The 9,534-nt window shown below is 36.4% G+C and overlaps 1 pseudogene across 1 annotated transcript in view; it reads right to left on the minus strand.

Moving 5' to 3' along the window:
* Positions 1-9,534, minus strand: part of LOC102850969 — a 59,530-nt pseudogene that overhangs the window by 10,552 nt on the left and 39,444 nt on the right. The window contains exons 3-5 of the transcript XR_439008.1: positions 7,172-7,978; positions 5,374-5,473; positions 2,287-2,541 (exon numbers count right to left, since the gene is read on the minus strand). The product of XR_439008.1 is annotated as an M-phase phosphoprotein 8-like (transcript). The remainder of the gene's footprint in view (positions 1-2,286; positions 2,542-5,373; positions 5,474-7,171; positions 7,979-9,534) is intronic.

Below are 9,534 nucleotides of genomic sequence, written 5' to 3' on the forward strand. Positions count from 1 at the left end.
TGTTTCCCTCTTCCAAGGTCTGATCCCTTGTTCATTAATACTAAAACAGGCATCTTCACTCCTTATTACTAACATAATCAGTAACTAAGATTTGCATCTAAGTCATTTAGGAGTACAGATAATGTGTTACTTAGTATCAAATGCTTTTTCTTTTCTTCCTATCCCAAATGAAAAGAGCTCCCCTAGTAGCTTTAATGGACTGCCAACAGAACAAAAACTTGTCTATCCTGGAGAAACTATGTCGCTCCTTAGAGGCAAGGATTTTGAAGCTCCATCTCACATACTTTAGGCATGTTGCCCAGAAGGACCAGTCCTTGAGGGACATCCTACGGAGTTCTGGCAGCCTAGTGGCAAGAAGCTGCACTGCAACCCCAGAGATAAACAGTTCCAATCCACCAGATGCTCTGCTGGAGAAGGCAGGGCAATCTATTCCTCTACCAGTCAGATACAATTTGACGGTACACATACACTCAAAAAAATAAAAAATTTGGGGGGATAAAAAAAAGAAGAAGGAGGATGTCCTGCTTGCAAGGATGGAGGGCCAGCACAAGAGAGAAAGACCCTGGAGGAGATGGACTGACACAGTAACTGGGGTAGTGTGTGGCAAAAACAGTGAGATTAGCTCAGGATAGGGCAGGGTTCAGAGCTACTGTGTGTAAAGTTGGCACATAACAAAAACAATACTTTTAAAGACCCTAAGGCTATTCATTGGAGAGGGACATCATGCTCAGGAAGGTGGAGAAAAGGCAAAGAAGAAACCCTCAACAAGGTAGACTGGCACAGTGACAGTAGCAATGGGCTTGAGTGTGTCAGAGATGTGATGATGGTTCAGATCTGTTGCTCATAGGGTCATTATGGGTTGACTCAATGGCATCTAAAAACAAACCCAAACTCCTACCACACTGAACCACCAGTGGGATATAGACTGGTAAGGCAAAGAACATGGCTTTGAATGCAGATTCTACTGGGCAGGAAGGCAGAACACAGGGTGGGGCTGGGTGTTTCCACAGCTGCCTTCTGTGCTGCAGCTGGGAGCTTAGAGCCTCTGACATTAGTTCCTCTGGTCCAGCGGCTTCTGCAGAGACAATCAGGAAAAAAGAAAGCTCCCAAAAGGTCAAAAGTGTTTACATAAAATCAAAGCCACATAATATCCTATTTCACAAGGTTCTAGAAACCAATCTGAAGTAAAATATCAAATTGATAATCCTGTGTTCTTATTGGTTATATGATTTTAATAATTTTGATCACACAGGTTTGCATATCTTTCATGAACACTGTTTAAATTCTTTTTTAAAATGCCATTTTTTCCCCTATAATTTTATTATTTTGTGTATGTACCATCAAATCAGATCTGACTGGTGCAGGAGGAGATCGTCCCTCCTTCTCCAGCAGTGCACCTGGTGGATTCAAACCGCGCACCTCTGGGATTGCAGTGCAGCTTCCTGTCACTAGGCCACCAGAGCTCCCTGAATACGTTATTAAAAATTTAATATTCTAAGTTATATCTTTAAAATATTTTATTCACTATTTGATGTCAGTGTGTTGAAATGTAACATTTCTTTTTATATGTCAACTTATAGCCACTCACCTTATTAAATCAGTGTTATTTTCAATAATTTATTCAGATTCTTTTGAGTTTTGTATGACATGGGTAATTTTTTTGTCGCTGCTGCTTCCTTTCCAATGCTTATGAACTTTTTATGTATTTTACTACACAGCAGTTAGACATAGTACTATGTTGAATAAAACTGATGAAAAAAATCCATCCTTGCTCCTAATTTTAAAAGAAATATTTCCAATGCTTCACCATTATGAAAGATACTTGGTGAAGAGCCGTCTCACACATTTTGGGCATGTTGTTGGAGGTGCTATTCTTTGTAAAGGGTCATCATGGTTGGAAAGGTGGCACAGTGACTACAGCAACAGCCTCAGGGATGGTAAAGAAATGGGGTAGGGTTAAGATCTGTTGCTCAACAGGTTCCTATGTGTTGTAGTCAACTTGATGGTGCCTAATTATAACAACACTAACCCACAGCTATTGTGCTTGTATTCTATAGAAGATGCTTCCCTCCTTCTTGGTCAATTCCAATACTCTCAGAACAGCACTGATAAGATCATCTTATTGTGATATACTGAAAAGTTAAAAGGCTGAATATAGTAAGCATATATTTGGTAATTTTTTGAAAGGAATAAAATAAAATATATAATCAAGAGTAGACAAAAACAAAGAGTAAAATAGTGCACAACTCTGAAAAAATTTTGCAACATTATGACAAACATACTCACCAGAATTTTCATCTGCTTGACAAACACTGTCTAGAACTTCTTGATCACCTTCAGCAGCTATATATGCCCAAGTATCTGTTTCATCTCTCGTATTTCTCCTGTCTTTAAGAAACCTGTTATCCTTGGCTTTGTGATCTTCTGTAATTTTATAATCCAATGGTATTTCTTCTTTCTTTCGAATATTCTCATTGAGTTCATTTTTTTCTTCTGCAGTTAATTTAAATATATCAAATGCACTTCTGATTTCCTTAAATGCTAGTGAAAAAAGTAAAAGTGATGGTAAAAAATTAGCCACAAATTTCTGATGCAATTAGTTTGGGTTAGTATTAACACTGGGAAGCACTAAAGAAAAGAACATTAAAGAATGAAAGAAACAGGTGTTTTAAAACGGTGTTGGTTCTATCACCTAATCCATAAATCAAATCCACAGGTTAGTCAGTGAGGATAGTATAAGATCAGGCAGGTTTTGTTACGTTGTACAGTATTGTTATCAACTGAAATCAACTCAATAGCACCTAACAACAACAATGATAAAACATTTTCTTCTCCAAGATGAGTTGTTGTTATGTGTGGCCAAGTCCACTATGAGCAGTAAGTGACCTTTAAACAGACTGGAAGCTTTCCCTGTCCTGCACCATCCTCACGATCCCGGTCACTCTTAAGCCGGTACTGGCAGTCATTGCATCAATCCATATAATTGAGGGTCGTCTTTTCTTTCAGTTACTCTCTACATTTTCCACCATAATGTTTCTCTCTAAAGACTGGTTCCTCCTGAAAATACATATGCTCAAAATAAGTGAGGTGAAGATTCACCATCTTACCATCGTTGCTAAAATGTTTTTATTATGAACAGATAGTCTTTAAATTATACTCACTCTGTATATGTTCATTAAACTATTGCTCCTTTCTAGCTGCAATTACCAGAACCCTTTCCCTAAACCCAAAATCACTTTTAATATTACTTCAGTTGCATACTGTTTTTTAGGAACAGTTCTGATGAGAAAACTCAGAGAAAATAAATTCTCTCTTAGAGAACCATGGGTTCCTGTGCTGTTAAGAGTTTATTATACAAAATGGCTTTCCTAGTCACTGACTTTGACTTTGCCACATGGATGATTGAGAATCTGCAAATAAGGCATTTTAGTCTATCCACAAATGGACTGGTTAGTCGCCATCAAATTGAGTGGATTCAGTAGCAGAATTTGAGACCCTCACTACCAGTAAAAAGGCAGAGATTAAAGCACACACCCTTTGGACCAGAGATTCTTGCACTAGCCAGACCTATAGGAGAGCAGCATCAACCACAGCAGAGAACCAGAAACCTGACATGAGAGAGAGCTGACACTGGGACTATTACCCTACAAACCAGTGCTAGGATCCTGATGCCACATTCTTGTTCACAGAGTTCAGCTTCTCATATAATTTCTCAGCATACTGACAGAATAGGTATGGAGAAAGAATACAACCCTGACACATCCCTTTCCTAATTTTAAACCATGAAGTATTTTCTTGCTCTGCACAATAGCCTCTTGATCTAGGTATAGGTTTTGCACACCCACAATTGTCATTGATGTTGTAGAGTCTCAATTAAGGCATATCTTAACGTGACTAGGAAACTTCACTCAAGCTTGCTGGGGAAATACAGGAGAAATACCATAATTGGCAGGACTATAACCTGTACACTTCCCTAATTAACCCCCATAAGCATAGTTTTGTAAAGTCTGTATAGTTATTCCAATGGATTTCAGACCCAGTAGAACAGTAAGATTGGTGTTGGAATTAGTAGAAATAGGGAGGTGAACATAGGAGACAGGTCTGTGTCATGGCACTTGGTTTTGTAGTGTGGATGTTGTTGATGGGGGTAGCTCCCCCTTGGAAAGATGTACAGTCAGTAGAGGTTAGATATGGTCATTCCCACATTGCCCTTGCTCTTTTCACAAAAACAAACCAGAGAGCTCTGGTGGTCTAATGGATAAGGAGTTATACTGCCAACCCAAAAGCAGAGAGTTTTAAACCCATAAGCTGTTCTGTTGGAGAAAGATGGAATAGTTTCTCCTTGCATGATTTATATAGCCTCTGAAAACCTGCTTGCAGGACCAGCTATGAATTTTTTTGTTTGTTTGCTTCTTTTTAGAAAGGAGACATTTCTTTTTCAGCCTAACTAATTTCTTCTTGGAATTTTAACCTTCATCATCATACTCAATAGGAAGAAAAGGAAGTCAAACATAAGAAGAAAAATTAGTTATAAAGTCTTAATATAAATTGTTACACAGCAAGGGTTGCTGTCAAGGACCTCTCTAGGATGTTAAGGAGTAATGTTGTCAGCTTAAAAACCAAGGGTTGTTTTCAATTGCTTGCTATGTATCTAAAATTGGGACAATGATTGAGAATGACAGAATGGATGCTTTTCCATTTTAGTGTTGGAGAAGGGTAGTGAATATTACATAGACTGCCAAAAAAACTTGTTTCTTGTTGAAAATACAACCAGGGTGCTCCTTGGAGGCATGGTTGGGAAATTTAGTCTTACATATTTTAAGTATGTTGTTAAAGAGAGACCAGTCCTCAAAAGAAGACATCATGGTTGAAAAGAGAAGAAGATCCTCAATAAGATAGATTGACACAGCAATTATAACAGTGGACTCAATTATATGAGAGATGATGAGGATGGCACAAGATAGGACAGGATTTAAATGCACTGTTCATAGGGTCACTATGAGTTGTAGTTGGCTTGATGGTACCTAATAACAAGGGTTTGGACTCACCCAACAGCATCATGGGATAAAGAGCTAGATGCTTCCATAAAGATTGCATTTAAGAAAACCCTAGGGAGCACAGTTCTACTATGTAACACATGGGTCATCATTAGTTGGAATCAACTCAACATCAACAGGTCTGATCAAGTAAGCAGATTACAGCATGATATTTAATTATTTCAGCAGAACTTAGAGTAACACTCTAAATTCCCTAGGAATTAAGACTTCAAGCTCTATGCCACTCCAAGTTAGAAGAAGAGTCGGTCTTGACAGCAAATTAAATTGCATAAAATATAACACTATTAAATGGCAAAATATTAGCATTCACACTCACTCTTTAATCCCTTTGGCTCTTTTCTGCCTTTTTCATCTTTGTCAGAATCATGTCTTTTCTGATATTTTTCTTTGGGTTCACTTTTCTTGATCTCTTTTTCCTGAGACACAAAGGTTAAAATACAGGTAAGAAAGAAAAGTTAGAGAGATGACAAATTCAAATGCAGAAATAAAAAGTTTATGGTCAAAAAAAAAAAGTTTATGGTCAACTGCTATCTTTTTATATATGTATGAGCACTGATTAATAAATATTTTTCCCACATAAACGGCTTTCTTAATCAGATATCCTTCAATTACTTAATTTACAAAATGTCAAATTAAAACTCAACAGCAATTTCCTCAAAGAATTCACTGTTAAACCACCATCACCAAGATGAAGAAACCTTTTTTAAAAATCCCAGATTCCTACTAGTAACACATGTTTATTTTTATTTCTCAAAACTCCTCCTACATTGGAGGAGTTTGTTGTTATTTTCGTAAGTACTCTGTTACTTTACAAATACTTTTTAAAATTATTTTTTAATCTACTTTGCATATTTTTCATGATGTATACCATAACATTTTATATATTCTATTCTTTCTACTTAATTCCATAATTAAAATGATGATGGTTAAGTAATAAATGCCAAGATGATACCCTGACATTTTTTAACCGTTTCCTCCATGGGTGGACACTCTTTAGATTTTCAGTACAGAAGATAATACTGCTGTAACTATTTTGATACACATTTTTCCCCTTTTAAAAAATTTAAGAAAATTTCCAAAAACAATTGATGAAAAGAAAAAGATATTTTTTACAGCCATTCAAACTGTATATTATGAATAATTTAGAAATATTTCCATTTTTTAAATGAAACAAAAACAATTTTTCTAATAAAAGGACAACCAAAACACTCAAATTAAATCCACTGCTGTCAAGTAGCTTCCAACTGTAAGCAATGCTATAGAAAAGCACAGAATTTCCCTCACAGGGTTTCCAAAACTGTAATCTTTTTGAAAGCAGTCTGTCACATCTTTAGAGCAAATGGTGCATTTGAATCACCAACTTTCTGGTTAGCATTTAGGTACTTAAACACTGTCCTACCAGGGCTCTAGGACAAACTCGCTATAAAATAAGTTTATGTAAGAATTAAAAAATGCATTTCACATTAAGGTATTCTGTGTATTATGTAAGAAAAAAGAGATACATTCTTAAGGTTGAGGGGGTTAGGTGTGGGAAGGGGTAAGCCTAAATGAAAAGAAAAAAATAAATAAAAAATTCAGACTGTGCGCATAAATTAGGAAACTGGGGTGGTGTAGTGTGCAGGGAGGTGCAATGCACATCCTGACAGAATTAACCAGCACAGGAGAAAGGTGGGCAATACCTTATGGGAGGCTGTGGCCTCCCACAGATGAACTGGGTTCCAACTTGACAGCAATGAGAGCTGAGTGAGCATTTAGACCTCAATTTTCTAGTTATCATCAATCTAATAATAAAAAAAAACAACCCACACATATCAAAGATGAAGAAGTTAACCAGAATGTACCTATACTGGATAATTTTCACCATTTTTAACTACCTGTATTAGTCGTACAAAATAAGCAATGCCTTGATGAAACGGAAACTATTTGTGCAGTCTGTTTTATTGTGTCCCCTTCATTAGGCAGCTGGGGAACTTGTTGAGCACTCAAAAGAACACAGAAGAAAAGCTGAATATTCTGTAAGATGTTAACTGTCACTTTTCTTCAATCCACTCATCCTGTCCCCCCTGCTCCGCACCCCCGCCTCCCTCCCCAGTTCCTTTGCCTCAATGGCTTACCTTTCCAGTTGAATCAGTGAAACTGAGGCCTCTCTCTTCTCCAGCTTTTTGTGCCGGGACAGATGGAGATGTCTCGGTGGTACTTTTGCCTTTGTCTTGATTCCTTTGCTTTTTAAATGTATTTTTCTTCTCTGAGAAAAGGTCACTGTTATCTACCTTTTTGTTCTCTTTATGTTCTTCAGCTTTCCTTACTTTCTTCTTTTTCCTCTCTGTCCTCACATCACTATCCTCATCAGCACTTACTTTGTCATCTAATTGTTTATCAAAAACATCTGAAACTGTATCTCGACCTAGTTTCTCTTTTGTACCTTTAAACTTTTGCTTCTCTTCTTTGTCAGAATGTAAATCTTCATTGTCATCATCTTGAGAAAGGGAATCATTTAGAATACTTGATTCAGACTCCTGAGATTCAGTGTATTTGTCTTTTTTTGCTTTTCTGTTTTCTTTAACATATTCTCTTACTTTCGTCTTAAAATCTTTTAATTCATTCTTTTTCACTTTCTTTAGTTCTTTTGGATCATCTTTCTTGGACTTTTTAAATTCCTTTAAGTCTTCTTTGACATCCAGTATTCTTTTCTTTGTCCTTAGATCAAAACCTAAATTGTCTGTGGAGCTCTCCAGATCTGAAGTGGACTTATCTTTTACTTTCCCAGTCTTTGGTTTTTTCTTTTTCAAATCATCTGGACTTTTCTCCTCTCTTTGTCTTAATTTTTTCTTTTTCTTCTTTGAAGATGTATCTTCCTTTGTCTCACTTTGCTGATCACTATCAGAGTTTGCTTCAAATATGTCATTATTTAAGGATAATCTCTATGAAATAAAAAAATAATAAAATACTTATGTAATAATAATGTCAAAGGTTGTTAGAGGTAATAATAGTAAAATCTCAACTCCTTAAAATTACTTATCTAATTGACGTCATAGAGTATTTTCTGTCTCTGACTTAGCAAAAAGGTCTTGGTGAGTATCAATGTTAAAAAAGCAGACCAACAAAGACAGGCATACAGAAAAGTGTCAGTGTTGTGGAAAGACACAAACTAAAGTAGAAGTGAACAAATACCTATAGTGAGACACAGAAGATGTGAATTTCAAAAGGTTCAAAATCATCCAGAAGTATTATTTCACAGATTTTTCTCAGCAGCCAAACAAGTAGTCCTAAAATAACTTAAAAAGTTTTCTAAGTTGTACACCAATTTTCTTAACATTATTCACCATTGCAAGAATACAGCAACAGCCCAAATGTCCAACCACAACTGAATGGGTTGAAAAATAGTGGGACATTCACACAATGGAATACTATGCAGCACTCAGGAGCAATGATTTTGAAAAATTACTACATAACTTGGGAGAGACTGGAGAGCATTATGCTGAGTAAACTAACTCAGTCTCTTAAGGACAAATACGGCATTAATATCATTATTGTAAAAACAGAAAGATGACTACTAAAACTTGTTATGGGAAGGGGTGGGAGTAGAGAGGTGAGGATGGGTATGAGCAAAACCACGGGGTTGCAGTTTGGTGGGTGGTTGTTATTGACTGCCTTCCAGTCAGGTACGACTCACAGTGACCCTATGAACAAAAGGCCTGAAGCCCCTCTACAACTATCGACATTTAACAAAGTTCATAGAGTTTCCAGAGGTATGTTCTTTAGGAAGTGGATGCCACTCCTGCTGCCAAACCTGCTGTAGAATGTTATTGTTGTTTCAGGCAGAGGGAATGGGAAGGAACAGGGTGAAAGACAGAGTAATGATGGGCAAGGTCTAATGGTGATTAATTTTCTAAAACATAGCACATGAGAATGATTGTATGAAAGAAAATATGAATGAGGAACAGTATGAAACACAATATATAAAAACTTTGTAAGTAAGCCAAACTAAAAAAAAAAAAATTACACAGACACATACAAGTTCTCTAAGGCCTTGCATTTCAAATGTCCTTATATTTTTCAGTTCTAAGTGGAATAAACAAGATTGTATAGCATTTTCCTTAATTTATTTGTTATATAATTTGAAATAGTTCACTTTGTAAATATATCACCCTATTCTAAAATAAAAACAATAAAAAGAAAATTTAAGAGCAAAATAAGTGAGAAGTACACTTTAGGAATATTTTTCTTCTTTTTTTTATTATTAAATTTTATTAGTTTTAATGAACATTTACAGGGATTTGGGGTTTTCATTCCTTCACTGCTGCACCATTCTCTCTACCCTCTTCCCCAGTTTGTTCTTCTTACCCTGCCATTCGAATGTCTGTTTTAATTGTCCAGTTGCCACAGTGCTTGTCAAAGTCAGTTCTGATTAATCTTCTTTGTCAGTGTGTCCTTTGACATTCCCTATCACGCCTCCCTGAGAGAGACTTCACCCTGA

The sequence above is a fragment of the Elephantulus edwardii genome, unplaced genomic scaffold, assembly GCF_000299155.1.
Source record: "Elephantulus edwardii isolate Elephantulus edwardi_28Jun2011 unplaced genomic scaffold, EleEdw1.0 scaffold00283, whole genome shotgun sequence".
Lineage (NCBI taxonomy): Eukaryota > Metazoa > Chordata > Mammalia > Macroscelidea > Macroscelididae > Elephantulus > Elephantulus edwardii.